General features: G+C 37.1%; 1 protein-coding gene across 1 annotated transcript in view; it reads right to left on the bottom strand.

Moving 5' to 3' along the window:
• The window catches only part of GBE1 (1,4-alpha-glucan branching enzyme 1), a 160,184-nt gene that overhangs the window by 126,332 nt on the left and 14,812 nt on the right, over positions 1-19,040 (bottom strand). The window lies entirely within an intron of this gene.

Genomic DNA, 19,040 nt, shown 5'->3' with positions numbered 1-19,040 from the left:
GATACTGAAAATCTTGCAGTACAGCATATAGCAAGTATGGAGAAACTAGTCTGGCACCTGAAGAAAGCAGCTCCTTAGGCAATGTCTCTGAAGAGAGCATCAGTAAGACTCTGCAGTCCCCTGACACTGCAGTGATTTGGGAAACAAAATTACCACTTCATTAATTATTTGGACCATACCTTACTTACCCAGCAGAGACCTGAAATGCCCTAAGCCTCGAAGGTAGAAAATTTGCTAGTAACAACTGGGAGGTGTTTGACATTTTCTACATTTTCTCCAAGATAAAATTAAAAAAATAAAATAAAATAATCACATCACGTGCACAATTTAAACAAGAGGGTCAACTTTGATTTCTAAAATGTAAGATATTATGTGAAGAAGCTTCAGTTTGAGGAAAAAAAAAAGAAAAGAAAAGGCAACCTGTCTGCAAAGACACAGATCCAATTTGTTTTAAAGTTTTGGTTTAGAATTGGCCCTTAATTCAAAGGACAGGATTAAAAAAAATATTAATTTAATTCAATACACAAGTAGTGTTATCTTGAGTACTACGACTACTTTCCAAGTGACTCTCCTAGCGAGTTTTTATTATGAAGACATACATCCACCTTAAAGACAGCAGCACTTGGGAAATGCCTCAGGATACACTACAGCAAATACAACTTTCTGCTCATCCATCAGCATCGCTCTTAAAATTTGGTCATGGGTATAATTCTCTTGAGTGCATGACTAACTACTACTGCTCTGATAATAAATTTCATTTATAGAGCTTGAAGGAGATCGTTTTGTCAGATTTTCAAGCAGAAGTGGATTGCACATATATACAAAGATAGTTGACTGACTTAAGTTTTAACCAACTACAATCACAGAAATATTCATATAAAAAAGTTTTAATACAGAAAAAGAGCAATTTACAAACAGCCTCAAAAGTTCAACATACAACATCTGGTAAAGGCAAAATTACGCCATTGCTGAATGATTCCCCTTGAAAAAAGGTACATTGATTCGTACAGCTTTACTTAAAATTGTAAACCTTCCTTTAAAATTGTCAGTTATATTCACAAGAACATAGTTTTGCAAATTCCAATTCCTCAGCCATATACAAGTTGTTTTAAAATTGCTGCTTGTCATATGTATCATTTTTAACTAGCCCCACCGCAGCTGAAGCAGGAACCTTTTTCTATATGCTATAGGTAACAGTCTATTGAAAAGATCTAACCGCAGCAATGAATCTGACATATGTAACATGAAAATGGTGTTTCAGAATAGATTTCTGCTTAAAATTAACTTCCCTCCTGTACTTGGTACAAACACATTTCCCCAGCTTAAGGAACACCTTTGGCGGAATGTATTATTTTCCCTGACATTCAAGAAGCAGTACACTTAATCTTAAAACACAAACCAGCCATACACATCTTTGTAAGCCAGTGAGAAAGAAGATGATACATTTATTAGCAGAGAACAACAGCAGGTCACAGAGAAGGATCTTAATCTCTGTGCAGGAAAAAAACAAGGCTGATAAACTCCACATAACGCAGCGGCACCCATGTCGAACACCTACTGCTCTTCCTCAAATAGTCCTCCCTAGCAGAGAAGAATCAAACCCATTCATCTCATTCTTCAAAAATAAGCAGCAAAAAATCAGAATCTGAGAGCAGGTTTATGGAGTGGAAGGGATGAAAATGGACTTTCAGAAAGCAGTTACATGATTTATGTGTTTCAGAAAATTCAGATAGTAATGCACGTGGTGTAAGCTCTGGATTCTTGTACAGAAGCACTAAGAGTCTACCCAAGGTTTCACTTTTTATCTTTTCGTAAATTCAAAGTTTAGGCAAAGAGACCACAACAATACCCAAAATGATTGTGAGTATTACTATAACAAAAGACCAATCTTTGCTCACTTCGCAATGGTGAGCAAGATCACACGCTGAACAATTTATTTTGGAGAATGGCGATCAAAGAAGGAAGCACTTTAGAAAACCAGTCAATCAGCGAACAAGACATTATTATTACAATAGTAGCTTTTCATACAGGACAAATATTTAACAAGGAATACATCATCATATACATTGAGTAACAACGCTCCTTCAATTTGTACACAAGTAGTCTGCTTGCAATAAAGCAAGCTAATTCAGATATTACTTTTGCACCATCATTGCAGAAGTCATGATTATTGAAATAACTAGTGCTCTCCATAATGTATATTAGATTATATTCCAGAAAGGAATTCAGTTTAAACCACCTTCTGAAATTATCAAACATAGGACTATGGTTTGCCCCAAGTTAATGAAAAACCCACCAGTTTCTGAAATGGAACAATTGCTTGTGCTGTGAATTATTCTAAAAACTCAATTCATGCAATGAAACACAACTGGACACACAAGGTTACCTGTCAACTGGTCTTTTAAAACAGCATAAGTATAGTTCTGTATCCTGTTGCTGCTTTAAAGGAAAGTATTCTGTTAAGTGCATGCTCATGATCCAGATTTAGGCAACTACTGTTTTGCCTTCACAGAAAATTTTTTCTTTCATTTATATATTACTGAAGCTTGTTAAACATTTTTATCTTCCAAACTAAAATCCCCGGATTAGATACAGAAAGTCACAGGAAAAGGTTTTTGTTCAACCAATTCCAAAGATGTATACTGTTCACTAAGAGCATGCAAGTGCTAAGAGTTAGGCATTAGATTGACGAGACTGCATTTCACCATCTCCTCTTTACAGTGAAAAGTTATGTCATATTTAGTTACGCCTATATACTCCTGTAACATATATGTCAGACAGACAGTGGACACATTGGACGTTTCAAAGGTGAGACAACCTTGTCAAATTCTGGACATGTGAAGAGAGCCAACAACAGCATTCAGAGCTACAAGTCTGGACAACAGGCAAACTTACGCCTTCATACTTTTAAGGTCTTCACAACTTACGGAGCAACTGTAAAGTCTTAGTTTTTCTACTTCCCTGCATGAAAGCTAACACTGAAGAAATATTACAAGATAAAAACTGTACCCAGGAAAGCCCTGAAAAGTACACCTGTTACCTTAAGGACAAAAAACTACATAGAGCAAAAATAGGATCCATAGAAGTTAAAGAGTACAGAGGGGTCTGAAGTGACTGGAAAAAAGTTGTACATCATATTCCTTACCACAGAGCTAGATAAGACAAAACACACATTACAAGTGCAGACAGCAGAAGGGTGTATTTCTTGCTTTTGGGACTTCTTATGAAAAAGAAAGCTTTTCAATACATTTCCTATATCTGTTCATTTCGTATCTGTTATGACCAATGTGTTTTAAAACTAAAATACTTCAGACTTACTGGAAAAAGAGACTTCACAATCTTGGCATTACCCCCCACACACATATGTCCAGCTTGAAGCAAGACATTTGGTAATAGAACAGTACTTTCACATTAGCATGTTTCTCACCTCCTCTCCCACTATTTCACTGTGAAATACTGATAACAGTAAACATCATTTGAAACAGGGTCACAACAGTCTTCTCTTATTGTTACATTCATATTTTGTAACACAGTATTGCTTCAAATCCCACACTTTATATGCAGCTTTGTCTAAACCCTTATAATAGAAGTGTAGGAATTGCCTGACTTTCCATACAAGCAGAATTAAAACATCAAACATGAATTAGTACAATAGCTACTCAGAAAATAAGAATCTTGCCAATAAAATGAGCTTCACAGTGAAGGAGTAAAGACAACATTAACTCAGTAGCCACTCCAAGGTTTTACATTTCAGGTAAGCACTTATTCCTCATACTTCATCACTAAAGCACCCTAAAATGTTTTGCCTTACAGATACCTAAAGACCTAACACACAGTAAAAGTACACAGTTGCCAGAGAAAAAGTTGACCTGAAATCTTTCAGTTCAGTGATAAGTTAATACAGTTCTTACCCAAAGAAATAACATACCTTTTTGTAACCATGACGTACAAAACTCTCCTGATGCTGTAGTTCCTATTACCAGTTATTGATGCCATTATAAGTCTCATGCACAAGTTACAGTTAGTAGCTTCAATACAGAGCATAAGAATAAAAAAGTTTAGCCTCCCTTTCATTCCCAAAGTCAACTGCCATAGTGAAATAAGACTTCAGGCACACTATTGAAGAAATCTGATGGCAAGCCAGAATGCCAAATTAGGGCTTCACATAGAACTGTCAGATCTTTTTCTTCCAAGCAACCTGAGGTACTGACTCATTTCTGGCCACCTTGTAAAATAACAAAAGTATTATTCAGATGTAATAAAGTTAACTCTTATTCTGATAATTTGTGAATACAGTTATGCCAATAAAGAACTTAAACAGCTTAAACAGTTAAACCATTTCTGTTACAATTCCTACCAAAAAAAAAAGTGCTTTATTACTAGGTACTAAAAAGACTACCCAACAGAGGACTCATAACAAACAGAAAGCAAGAAAGGCAAAAATGTCAAAAGCAGCTTTTTTCTGCTCTGCAGATAATGAGTGACAATATACAATTTTTCATTTCTTCCATTCCAACAGACAGGACAGCTCTGCTCTTTGCTTTTCTGGTCTACCCAAGATATTTCTTTAAAATCTACCCAAATGAAATGAGGGAGGGCAAGACATTCAGTATTATCTGTTATTGCTGAATCCCAGGAACATAAATGGCTTTTTCAACAGCTACATGAAAAAGCTCCTTCAAGTAAATGCATTAATTGGAGTGTCCTTAAAACTTGTCTCCAACTAGACTATATCTGCAACATCGGAAGCTACACTGGAGATGGAAGCAGATGCAGCCTGGAAAAAACAAAACAAAACAACCACACAATAGCATCCATCATGCCTTACTTTACTACTCAATTAATATTTCTGGGCACTTTCCACGGTGAGCAAACAGATGTAAACTCCTAACCCGCTTTGGATGTTCCATGATTTCAACATGGAAATGTAATGCAGCTTTGTCTCAAACTAAGGGCAGTATTTTAAGAAGTAAAATATATTTGCTTGGTGATAATTAATGTGTAATCACTTGCTCTATTGAAAGTTGCTTATACAGGACAAGTAACTAATTCAGCATGAACTTTTTTCAAAATAAAAGTGCAGTGACACACAAGCTGTTAAGAACAAATTATAGTACATAGAAGCATGACAAAATGTAACAAATGGCAGAAAGCAAAGGGATACTATAGTTTTTCTTTTCAACCTATTAGCAGTTGCTAACAGACATACAAGCTATGAAATCTAATAAAGGTAAATATGTTTAGTAACATTTTAGAAAGAAGATTATTTGCTGACTTAAGTTCTGGCACTGTGCATTCTGCACAATACAGAGGAATACATGAAAGCCTCTTCCCTGCTTTAAACATTAGGATAACTTAGTGGCTTCACCAGCATTTGACAGCTGTAATGTTTTTGCCATCAGCTTCAGAACTAACATACACAGTGGTCAATTTGGAATCAAATGCAGGAGTCATTAAAAGATATATCAAATGCAAACTTAACACTATAATTTAGTAATAATAGCTCCACTTACTTACCTAAACCAGTCTGACTTCTAAGAACACCATTCCTCACAATATTTAAAGGCTCTCTTACCTACATCCACTTATGTTTGTTCATCTATCGTCCACTTCAATTTATTAGAAACACACAGATACAGCTCACAGGGTAAGTGTAACGAAGTACTAGTTTTCAGAAGAAGCAAGAGGCAATTTCTTTCCATCAGAAGTCTAGCAAACTACTTCAGATACATCAATTCAAGGAAGTGAGGAGATGAAAAAGAAGCGTGTATACGTAAGTACTAACATTAGCAATAATAAAATGGCTTGAGATAAAAGGCATATAGTCCCACTTTTAAAAAAACAAACAAAAAACCAAAAACAAAAAAAAAAAAACAGTCACCCCTAAAAACCTTATAATACCAAGCTGCATTACAACTTTCCAGAACAGCTCAACTAGATATATTCTGTACCTGCCAAAGCACTCAAGATAGCTTTCTGGTCATGAAGGAACAGTCTAAATATGACAGACATTACCAAATAATGCAGGTTTTGGCTTTGTTGTTTGTGTGGGGTTTTTTGTTGTTTTTGTTTGTTTGTTTTGTTTGTTTGGGTTTTTTGGTTTTTTGTTGGGTTTTTGTTTTTGTTGTTTGTTTTTTTTTATAAGGCAACAAATTTACCAGTAGCATACTTCATTTGTTTTGTTTTGCACTTCTGAACATTTATCAGATAATCACTTTACATACGAGATTTCTTCATTTAATATCCCTTGTCTCACTATTCCTCTTCTAACTAGTCCTAATGACATTTGAATCGTACATTAAAACTCTCTTTTAGCTAGAATAAATTTCTTCTCTGATGTGATGCTATCTAAAGCAACGTGATGGAGTTCTTTTTAAATTAACATAAATACAGAGAAAATCCATCACATTTAAGCAGAAATCTGCAGAAGTGTAGAAACAGATTTCTCCCTCAAAATCAGCAGACTGTTAGCTCATGTTTCATATTACACAAGAGAAAATAAACTGAAAGGTCAGTTGAACAGTTACAGCACTGCCCTTTTCCAAGGTAATCAGCAGAGCATGTAGCAAAGACATGAACACAAGCGTGACTGGAAAGACAGTGGCTGATGAAGAGGCTTTTGCTGCCAAAAGCATGTGGGACAAAATACTTCTCTCTCTCTCTCAATGCCCATCAAGGACTGTGGCATGCTGCAGGCCTTACTTCAGTAACTCTGATTTATTATTTTAATTTGAAATTGACTTATTGTGAAATATTCAGGTTTTCACATTGCCAAAACACACTAGAATATATAATACTGAACCCCAATTACATTCCCAGGTAAGTTACAGGAAAATAATTTTTAATTTGTTTGTAATAGGGACAAAATACAGTAAAAAATTAATTCATCTGGTTTACTAATACATTTTTACTTTAAGTACACAAATTCTTATTCAGTACTATTTAACTGGAAAATACGGTAGATTGTCCTTCCCATATTAAAAGAAGTTTACTTTCCCTCTTATGATAATGCATTTATTAGTAGAACCTTCCAAGACAGTTTCTATTCATCACATTAACATATGCTTGAAAACACCTTAAACTGGAAACTTACTCAAATGTTTTATTTATCAGAATTATTCTTAACAAAGCTGCAAATAACAGCATATCATTTCCCATTTGATTCCACTGCTAACTTTTTCTAACAAATTATCTTCATATTAATAGATATTAAAGTCTAGTTGGGGGAAAGAGTCAGTGATTTCCCACAGCACTAGTACTAAGATGGAATCAAAACACAAAAGTAGTAGCTACAAAAGAGACTGAGGGGAAAAAACAGAGTTTAAGGATTTATAGCACAGCTTTTAGTGGGCAAGTTTTATTACCCCTTGGAGGTCTTCAACAACCTCAAGTGTCAGTCCGTACCATTTCTAAAGCAATTCTTTCTGTGGTGAGCACCAGTCCAGACACCTCTTATAAGTTGTCAAAGTTCTGCACATAGTGACAAGGTAGTCTGGACTTCAGTAACTATTTAATTTTATTTGTTTAAATAAAGTTATTTTAAACGTTCTGGGGTTGTTTTGTTTGTTTGTTTGTTTGGTTTGTTGTTTTTGGGTTTTTTTGTGTATGTGTGTGTTTGGTTTTTTTTTTTACTAACTTGCCAGAGCAGTAAACATCAACAGCCACCTGTTTCCTTCCAAATTTGGATTTTAAGTCTGCTGCATCAGTTTAGCTTCCACATTCTTAGCAATGCTGCAAGTAACATTAACCGGCACAAATGAATCGCAACACAATGCTAGGAAATACTTAGGTTTCTAAACAAACACCCAGTAAGTTAAGAATCAGAAGTTTTAGTTGTCTACCAAACAGGAAAAAGTTTAAGTCAGAAGTCACTTGTATTCAAAATAAAACACCAGATATTCCTCAATAGCCTAGCCACCAAACCCACTTTAGTAGGCACATTATGTAGCAAGAATTATTTGTATTTCCTAACAGAAGACAGCACAGCTCTCTATCTACAACTTTGTTAATCATTTCCATAAGTCTTACTTCACCTCATTTTAAAATAAGTTCCAGAAATTAAAAAAATGAAGTCTTGGTTTGATGGATCAGATGAATGGTTTACATACTCAAACACTTCAGTATTTGAAAGTCATGTTAGGAAGCTGAATGAAAACCTTATCCCCTGAAAACTAATCAAGAATCCCCCCTTATTGAAGTACTGTTTCCTTGTCAAACTTTAAGCATATACTAACAAATATCTGTCAAAAAGACAGCTAGAGAAAAGGCACCCCACATCAGCACCTGGCTTCTCAACCTCTGCATCAAACCTTGCTCTCTGTTACAGTTTTCTTCTTATCTAGCGTGACTATAAGCCTACAGTATCCCACCTAACTAAATAACTCTTTAAATCCTGTTAATTTAATTTCAGTTTTAGGATGTGCATGTATTCATACACCACTTAAAAAAGATGCTTTGTTTCCCTTTCTCATGCACATAAATACACCCTCAATGTAGGTTTCTTCCTGGTCTTTAAATATCTGTCAGCCACTTTTAGATTACCTCTCTGTATTTCATTGTGACAAAGAAAACTTAACAGAACTCTAGGAAGGAAAAAAAAAAAAGGAAGATTTTTTACATATAAACAGTAGATAGATAAGTATTAAACATTAAATGGGAAGGAAGGCATACTTTTGCTTTTGTTGCTGACCACTGTGCCAGTTTTGATCAGTCTTCATCAGTTTGATCAATAAGTTATTTCTACTTAGGCTCAGTAGCTGTACAAGGCTATTCATATAGACCACACATGCAACTCACCAAGCCCCAACTAGTCTGCTAGCTGGTTTGCCTGTAACGCCAATGAAGAAAAGTAGCCCTTTTAGAAGACAGTTTTAAGGAAGAAAAAGTTACCTTCAGTGAGTGGAAAATATTATCTGAAGGGATTTAGGGGTGGAGAGAGGAACACCGCTGAGCTAGTTTACCTTCTACACTACCACATCAGCTTCAGGCACCTTAACAGAAGCACTGCATTGGCCTCACTGCACAAGCTTATCTAAATTCAATTCTTAACTGCTTTCACTGCAGATGGGACCAACAAGAGAAGCCAAGCACTCTTAAACATACATACAGTACGCAACACAAAATCACAGAATCACAGATTAGAGATCAGAGTTGAAAAAAAGCCCAAACCAAAGCAAACCAAAACAAGAACATCACCAAAAAAAAAAAAAACCACACACAAAAAAAAACCCCACCACAAACACTCAACCTACATTCTCAGCCACTAGAGAATGCCCTGAAGTTCTGCATCTACATGTTTCTTGAATACGTCCAAGGATGGTGACTTAAGCACTGCCCTGGGCAGGCTGTTCCAGTGCCTGATCACTCTTTCAGTAAAGAAATTCTTCTGAATGTCCCATCTAAACCTCCCCTGCTGCAACTTCAGGCCATTTCCTCTGGTCCTGTCATTATTCACTAGGGAGAAGAGGCCAACACCCACCTCACTACAACCTCCTTTCATACAGAGAGCAATGAGATGTCCCCTCAGCCTCTTCTTCTCCAAGCTAAACAACCCTAGTTCCATCAGCCACTCCTCATATGACTTGTTCTCTAGACCCTTCACCAGCTTGGTGGCTCTTGTCTGGACACACTCCATCATCTCAAGGTGATTCTTGTAGTGAAGGGCCCAGAACTGAACACAGTAAGTGCTGAGGTACAAGGGCATGATCACCTCTCTACTTCTGGTCACGCTACTCCTGATGTATGCTGGGATGCTGTTGGCCTTCTTGGCCACCTGGGCACATTGCTGGCTTGTTTTAAGCAGTCTGTTCACCACAGCCCCCAGGTTCTTTTCTTCTGGGCAGCTCTCCAGCCACTGTTCCCCCCAGGTCTGTAGCATTGCCTGGGGTTGTTGTGACTGAAATGCGGGACCCAGCACTTGGCTTTACTGAAATGTTTATAATATAGTAGCAACATACTAAAAGTATAATTAGAACCTGTGTACTTAAGGAATGTATAACAACTAGTCCCAGGCAATCAAGTCCATTCCCACAGAAGATAAGCAAGCAAAAAGCACGTATTCTTGTTGACTGCTGCTGTAAATAGTTGTATACAGCAGCTTACTTAGTGTCCAAGCATTTTCAAGGTGCAGCCTAAAAGCTGCTCTTTTTCCAGACTTAAGTAAGAATGAGTACAGAGATAATATACCTGTCAACAACTAATTTGCGCCATCTTCTAAAAAAGATAGTGCCAATTCTGTAAATTATTATACTGAATATTCAAACACCTTTAGAAAGTAGAAGAGTTCAGATTTCATAGTTCTAAAACATTACTGTATATCTCCTTGACACAATCTTTAAACTGCTGCATGTCAAAATATTAAGCACTTAATTGCAGAAAAAGCATTGCTCAACAGTCGTTGGATTCATCCCAACCATACACCCATTTTCACATTATTGAAGTTCATACGCACACAGGACATAATTTCCAAGACACCTGCTTTCTCATGGTATTGTGGCTGTATTTTATTAGCAGGGACAGCCTAGTAACTATACAAGTTCTCAGTACTTTGCCCCTTCCAATAACATGTTAGTCTCCTGTCTACAATTCAACTTGTCACAATATTAGAGAGCTGGTGACTCAAATTTTGAAGTGATACAAAGTAAAGAAAATAGTAAACAAAAGAGAAGGGATAGTAATAACTAATACTTCACTACTGCTCATAAGCCAAATACCATATGACTCAGGACTTAGCAAGACAATGACATTAACATCAGAATTTAAAATACCTGAAGTGATGAGGTAACTTAGGACATAATGAAAGTCTCTTGCAACAATTCTTAGGGTGCAGATGAAGGAGGAAGCAAAAACCCACACACTTAGAAAGCCTGGTGTTGCCAGGGTTCTTCATCCTGATATGCTGAACAGTCAAGTACAACCACAGTCTTACTCTTTGAAAGTACTACCAGGAAAGCTTCAGAGATCATGGAATATTAACATTTATCTAATACTAGGAGTTAAGAAATACAAGATGTACAAGCTGTCAACCGGGTGGAGAAAACTATTTTTACAATTTCAGATTCATCTTGTCTGCTTAAGACTTATGTCTAAGCACCTTCTCAAACAAAAACTAAAGCTAGAAAAGTCATTCATATATATATATATGTATTTTTTAATGTAAGCTTTCTTTATATAGAACATTTTGTACAAAAAAGTTAATATCAATAAGTGTTGACTTAATTCAGATGAATAAACAGCAATATGTTAAGCAATATAGTAATGAACTATATGTTGGATGGGATTTCCCTTTTTTTGGTAAATTTCCATCCCTGCCACTATATTCCTATGACAATTTAAGTATTGTTTTCCCTCTTTATAGAGGAATTAAGACATTTTACACTGGCTAACCTGCTTGAAAAGTTGTATTTTAAACTTCCTATCTATCTTTAAAGTACAAAATAGTAAAAGCAGTGCACTATGCTCTTGGCTGAGAAAATATAAATATGTATATGGCAATCTACAAATCTGGGTATTTACATTAGGGGTATACACATACATCATCCCTTCATTGTCCCCTCTTTCACCTAAAACACATAACAGAACATACAAGTAGTATCTCTTCTATTGGAACTATGCCTAGAAAAACTCTACTAGCTCCAATTCTCAGCCTGGAGAGCTGCCAAAGTAAAGCCTACAAAATGAAGCCAAGCAGGACAACAGGTTAGTCCCAGAGCTTCAGCCAGCACAGACTTATTTGAGGTCAACTTGCTACGCAGCTGCACAAGGGAATAACAAAGGAGGAAAACCATGAGCCAACAACTTCAGTTATTCACAGTTTGTCAGGAAATTAACCTCTTCATTTATGAACTGTGCAACAAGAATAAAGCTGGTAAAGATTTGTGAGGCATCATGGAAGAAAAAAATACACAAAGAATTAACATGTATGCTTTCACCACATGTATTCAATACATTAGAGTAACTTGGGTATTTATTATTCCCTCAATATATCTATAAGCTGTAAATTGTATATAACTCCCCCAAAATTCCATACTTAAACCTTTTTTCTTCTGGAGAGGCTGAACTCACTTTCAGCTTCTACAAGGTTGCACATCCATTAGCATCTATAGGTGCTCTCCTATTCTTTCCTTCCTAACATGTACAGTTTGCACACTGCCAGTTAGAATGCTTTTTCAGTTGTCATCTGACTTGATACAAGATGAAAGATCTTAGTGTGAAACATGCAAGAAATTACAGAGTAAGTGCCAATTCAACCAGAGAAAGTAGTCTCCCTTAGGACTAGGGCCCCACAGAGAGTGCAGATGTCAATCCCTGTAGGATTGAGACGCAAGAGAAGCAAATCCCCGACAACCCAGTCCTGCCCTAGTTCTGAGTGGGATGCTGGAACACAGATGGCATTCAGGAGTCTCCTCCAACCAGGACTGTTCAATGAATATTTAGTACTTTACACTTCATGAAACAAGCCAGTTCTGTGTAAGAAAAACTAGGAACATGGCAAGATAAAAAAAAAAAACAACACAAAAAAACCAACAACCAACAATACAGATAATGACAGAAATACTGCAAGTGCTGCAAAAGTCAAAGCATTCTAACATATCGTAGATTACTGGCAAACACACCTTCCCTACACCTTGCATAATTTTCATTGTGCATGTATCTAAGCACACAGATAAAGGAAATGCTACAGTTCTAAAACAAAGTGAAAACTGGACAAAACAGCCCAACTGCTACCTTGAAACAACTTTTGCTATTATTGTGCTATCAACAATTTTTCCTCAAATACCTTATTAGCATATAAGTTTTTGCCAAATAATTTAAAACCAGCTTAAGTATTTATCAACATGTGCAGGTAAACTTTTACATTTATATTACCTGTAAAGTGTTAAAATTATAATCACATTCAGAAGAAACTGATATACCTAGCTATTTGTATTTCAATTCCTTTTATACAAGTTACATAATTCCATAGTACATACAATGCATAAATGTATTTATACACACACACAAAATTTACATATATATATAAGGTATTATTTCAAAGCATTCTGGTATTGTAAACCAATTTAATATTGACAAGATATTCCAGAGTTTTCAGCACTGAAGTACATAACACTTTGGGTGGGGGATTATGGATGCAAGATTTTTTTCATACTGGATATTATCCAATATCATAGATTTTTTTTTAATCTTCCTTCTTAACCTTTTAAACTAAGTATTACTCGTGCAATTCCTGAGCATTTCTTCCTGAATAACACATCGTCGTGGATAACTAATTAAAACAAGAGACAATCCACATCTTTGAGTATTGTGAAGCAGAGGGGACCAAGCTTCAGGAGAGGTAATGCTACCATGTCTTCTTCCTGAAGTGAAGCACAGAACTGTAGTTCAACAGGAGTATCTCTCTACAGGAAAGGGATCCCTTGTTTTCTATCTCACCAAAATCAGCAGGAACATGAAGCTACACATCTTTCCTTATGTACCTTCCAACTACTGACTGGCAACCCCCCTGAAACTACTACTGTCAGACTCTCACTTATGCCAGCAATAACGTTTTACAAGACTAGGACTTTTTTTTTTTTACTATGAGTTTTACAAAACCTTGGACCTTACCCTACATTTCAGTCAGCTTTTAGTAACTTTAAATCAACTGCATCAGCCCTAATTCTACAAAGTTGAACTTAAAAATCCTGACTAAATCAACAGGGGAGGGAAGCGGGGGAGGTCCTTTACAAAGATCAGTCTTCAGGATATAAAAGAACCTAAACCTAAATTTTCAAGACAATGACAATATTATTTGTGGCTTTTGAAGAAGAACCTGTTAGTATCTTGGGGAGTAGCATTTAATATGTCTGTTCTCCTTGGCAGGCCTCCCACTGCATCACAAGGGAGGGAATCAGCCTGACTCACTGCAGAGGAATGGCTAGAAGTAGCCTAATGCCCACACGTTAGTTTCTCACATACTTATAGCCCCTTGCTGTATATCTCCCTAATTTTAAAAGCACTTGACGGAAGCCTGGATTCTTATAGTCCCTCATTCATTTACTCCAGAGAAAAAAAACCTTAGTTATTGTCATGTTCTTCTAAGCTGAGTGTTTTAGTGCTTTTAAGGATGAACCACTGCCATTTCTTTTAAACATTAAGGCACAGACCATCAGTTGGTGCACCAGCAAAGCTTACTGATACCTTCGTTCAAAAAGCCCAGTGTGGCACCCCAATGAGTTTTGTTCTACAACACACTTGCATTCCATTATGACAAGAAACTTTCAGCAACAGACTGGGCAGATAAGAGAATCTGAAATACTCTTCCCTCTACCAGTTCTTCAGTACAGGTCAGACATGCAAACACAGGTTAGAACCACAGCCTCTTTTGCAAACCCAAAATACCACACAGCTGGTAAGTTAAGTTTCATGTTCCACATGGAGTTACGGAGCAAGAGAAGTACGCTCGAGGTTCGTAGAATGTGAGTTATAAGCACTGTATCATGTAAGTGTGAGAAAGAGAACAATATCATCATCTCTGGCCTAAACCAAACATACATTGGTTTTGCCCCTTATATGCATCATACAGCTGAATAAAACAAATTTTCAGCTTGCCAGGTGACTTCAAGAGAAACTTATGATTATCAATTACTCCTAACAAAGTATCAACTTTCAGATTGCTTACTGCAAAAAATGCACAATAAAATAAAAACTTCAAAGTTACATCAATATAATGAACCATATGAACAAAAACTGATTGTAATGATAGTAAAGAGCTCAAACCAGTAATTAGTCCCTCTTGTAGCATTAAAGCTTTCCTAGAACTGCATTGCACTTACATAACACTTGAATTTTGGGGGAGTCACATTTATACTCCAACACATCTAAGACAGATTTCAACTTCCTAATGTCATGACAAGTCCCCTTCCTGGGGCTTTCTACAGGAAAAGAGGTCTTAAGTATTATCACACCTCAAGCCAATCATATTGTTACCTTCCTTTAGGCAGCCTCTTATCCTAAAGTATGCAGTCTGCATTACAGACTGGTTGGTTTTGGAAATAACCTCTGGAGATCACCTAGTCCAACTCCCCTGCTAAAGCAGGTTCACAGGATCACATCCAAGCAGGCTTCTACTATCTACAGAGGATACTCCACAACCTTCTTTGGCCAGCCTATTCCAGTGCTTTGTCATCCTCAAAATAATTGAGTTCTTCCTCATGTTTAGATGGAGCTTACTGTGTTGAAGTTTGTGCTTGTTGCTCTTTGTTCTGTGAGTGGGCACCACTTAGAAGACTCTGGCCCCATTCTCCTGACACTCACCCTGTAGATATTTATAAGCATTAATAAGACCCCCTCAGTCTTCTCTTCTGCAGGTTAAACAGATCTCCCAACCTTTTCTCGTAATAGAGATGTTCCAGTCCCCTGACCATCTTTGTAACCCTTTGCTATACTCTCTCCAGTAGTTGGTCTTTCTTGACCTGGGGATAAACTCCCTCAACCTGCTGGCCACACTCTTTAATGAACCCAGGATGGCATTGACCTTCTTGACCATTAAGGGCACCATTGTTGGCTCGCGGTTAACTTGTCACCCACTAGGACTCCCAGGTCCTTCTCTGCAGAGCTGCTTTCCAGCAGGACCTAGTACTGACCCCTGAGGTATATGATGAGCTACAGGCCTCCAGCTGGACTCCATGCCACAGGTAACTCTGAGCTCTGCCATCCAGACAGTTCTTAATCCACCTCACTGTCCATTTATCTCACCCACACTTCCTAAGCTTCCTTATGAGAATGCCACAGGAGACTGTCAAAAGCCTTGCTGAAGTCAAGGTAAACATTTGCTGCTCTCTACTCAGGTACCCAGTTAGTCATGCCATCATAGAAGGCCATCAGATCAGTAAAGCATGATTTCCCATTGGTGAATTCATGCTGACTACTCTTGATAACCTTTTCCTCCACATGCTTACAGATGACATCCACAATCAGTTTTTCCACCACTTTACCTGACTGCCTTGTGTAGTTTCCTGGGTCCTCCTCACTTTTGAGAAGACTGAAGTGACACTGGCTTTCTTCCAGGCCTCAAGCACCTCTCCTGTTCTCCATGACCCTTCAAAGATACTCAAGAATGGCCTAGCAATAACATGTGCCAGCTTCCTCAGCACACGTTAAGTGCATGCCATTGGAGCCCATGGATTTGTAACCAGAGAGTAAGCAGTTCTCCCAGATTCTGCTTGTGCCCTCACAGAAATCAAGCTACAAAGATAATGCTGATCTTGAGAATAACAAAAAAGATTTTCTGTATATACAAGAGCAGAAAGCTGAATACTGAGGGTCAGTACACAAAGCATACTACTGGAACGTGCTGTTTCACAGGCACACAAAGCTGACCTGAAATTCTCCAACTGGACAACTTTTACTAAGAGTCCAGATAACTTATTTTTTCTTTTGAGGCACATGGTAAGGAAAAGGAAGATGAAACCACACCATTCTATTAAGAAACTTTAACAGCATACAGGACCTAGTCACAGGTGGCTTCTTCATCAGCCCTCTTGTTCAGCTCCCCTGCAGCACAGGCTCACACGTAGCCAAGATTAAAAAAAAAAAAAAAACAAACAAAAAAAACCCACACACAACACCACAAACCAACAACAACCCACACACACACACCATACCACAACATGAAAACTAATGAAAATAATTCTCTTAAAAGTTTAAGGTAGCATGAAGGGAAAAGCTATTCCTCAATCTGTTTATTGTTTACATATTAAGTTATCAGGCAAAACAGGTAAGCAGTTTCAAAATAAGCATTTCGGCAGAGGCAGATGCCATTAACACAAGTGGTACAGAACATGACATGGCAACTTTTTACTAAAACAAACAGCATGCAAAGCTTACACTTTAAAACCACATCTTATCTGTAGTTGGTCAACTATCACTTTCTAGATCACATTTCAGCATCCAGTGCCCTCCGAGTTTGCTTTAAAAATAAATTCTGAATTACAATTATTTGTCACAGTGCTTTCCATTTATTATGGGGGGAAGAGCCAAAAAAAGCAACAGAAACTATCCCAGCTTACATAGTCAATTATTGTATTTTCTTTTTTTGGTTATTCTCCCAGAAACCAAAATAAAGCTAGAAGCAAGTTTGACTTGCATCCAGGACAGCTCATTCTGAAGTCCATTCAGTGAACTTCAAAGTTTGCTGACTGCAAGGGTACAGAAAATCCTCACTGCTCAAACAGTTCAGAGGAAAAAAAAAAAGCCACACGAAACACATACAAATGGACAGTGGTCCCTTACCAAATCCATGAATAGCATATCTTGGAAGGAGCTGAATAGCTAATTCACTTCATTTACTAGCAACTCTGAAAACTGAAGAACAAACACTGCCCTATTACACAATCACTTGTAACTTCAGCTTTTGTTTGCAATCTCCATTTGTGAGCTGCCTGGTCCCATGCCACCAGCTTCATACATATTGACAACATGCTCTACTTCCTCATCTTGACAGCATTCATGAAAACTCTGAGTTTCAAAAGTATATAGCCATGTTTTGATTAATGTATTTTAGTTACACTGAAATATTAAGAGCTATAACAATTACACACAATCAACAATTGTGGTAAGTTTTGCTCCAGAAATACTTCTGTTCTGAAAGTGTACTTGAACATGTAAGCCAGATATATCAGACATTACAGGTTACAGGAACAATGTAGGTCTTTGATTATTAATTCTACCTTTCTAAAATGTTTCTTTACCATTAAAGCTTGGGAAGGAATTTCCTCCCAGTACCTTGGTGAGCTAACCAAGTGCTGCACTTCTTTGCAAAACAGATTTATTAGCAGCTTCAGAATCCTGAACTCCCTGAAGACTACGTGCTGGCTTGCACACTCACAATATATACCAAATTGCTCCCTGTGTAAAAAATACAAAAGCATGATGAAAAACTGTTCTGGTGGCAGAAGAAAGTATGAATGAGGTAAGTAATGTAAACAGCAAATAGAAGATGCAATGCAGAATAAATGCCAAGATCTGAAATAAAACAAAAAGATGGCATATTTTATTTCATAATATTTAGTTAATTCAGGATTCCTTTGCAATAATATAGAGGTTTTTTATTGTCAGAAACTTATCATGACATCTATCTGGTTTGGCTAGGTTTTTGAAAGGTATAAGCATTTCCCTTAATGCATGGTATTCAGTGGAGTACTGACATGATCATAACCAATACAAGTTGCATCATGAGTAGTGCAGAAACTATTCTCAGATCTGACAGTTACCTCTACTTCCAAGATTTTAACAAAAAGCAACTACATGATTCCACCTACTAATATAAAATTTCTTAGGGATATATAGCCAGGATACCAGAACAGTAAGAATTAGTAGAGTCATACTGCAATATGCCATTATTCTAACTTGAAGATTGATATTCATCTTACACATACATGATACAATGATGCAATTATATAAGCTCTCCGTATTTGACCAGCTCTCTCATCAACTATCACAGCAGAGCACAAAGGAATGAGCCAGCAGAAGCAATAATCCACTACAAAAGTTATTGACATTTTGTGTGATCTGCAATTACCATGTCACTGCAGTAGCCACCATGAAAAGTAACACCACAGGTTGCAATTACAACCTGTTTGTTCCAGTGATCTTATAACCACTTCACCCATTATTTAAAAAAAAACACTGCCCACAACAACAGCCACACTGGACACTCTCTGTTCATAGCTTGAAAACAGAACACAGCAGCAAATAGTCATCACCACTATGGTACTTAATTTATGAAACACCAAAGGCTAAAGCATATACTTGTTCCACTCAACAATATTTATGCATTGTGTTTGTATTAAATACTGTAATAGACACTATGGTACACACCATGTTGTCTATCATGCAGCAATATTGACAGAATGAATGCTGGAAAAGGTTTCAGAGTCTTGAAGTGTTCTAACCTCTGACAAATCCCTGGATTTCTTACAGTTCAGGCAGACAACCCACAGAGTCTGGAAAATGTGACCAAGAACCATAGAATCACCAAGGTTGGAAAGGACTTTCAAGGT

This window comes from Apus apus, chromosome 1, assembly GCF_020740795.1.
Source record: "Apus apus isolate bApuApu2 chromosome 1, bApuApu2.pri.cur, whole genome shotgun sequence".
Taxonomy (NCBI): domain Eukaryota; kingdom Metazoa; phylum Chordata; class Aves; order Apodiformes; family Apodidae; genus Apus; species Apus apus.
Note: the sequence above shows the minus strand (reverse complement) of the source record. Positions and strands in the feature narration are given on the sequence as shown.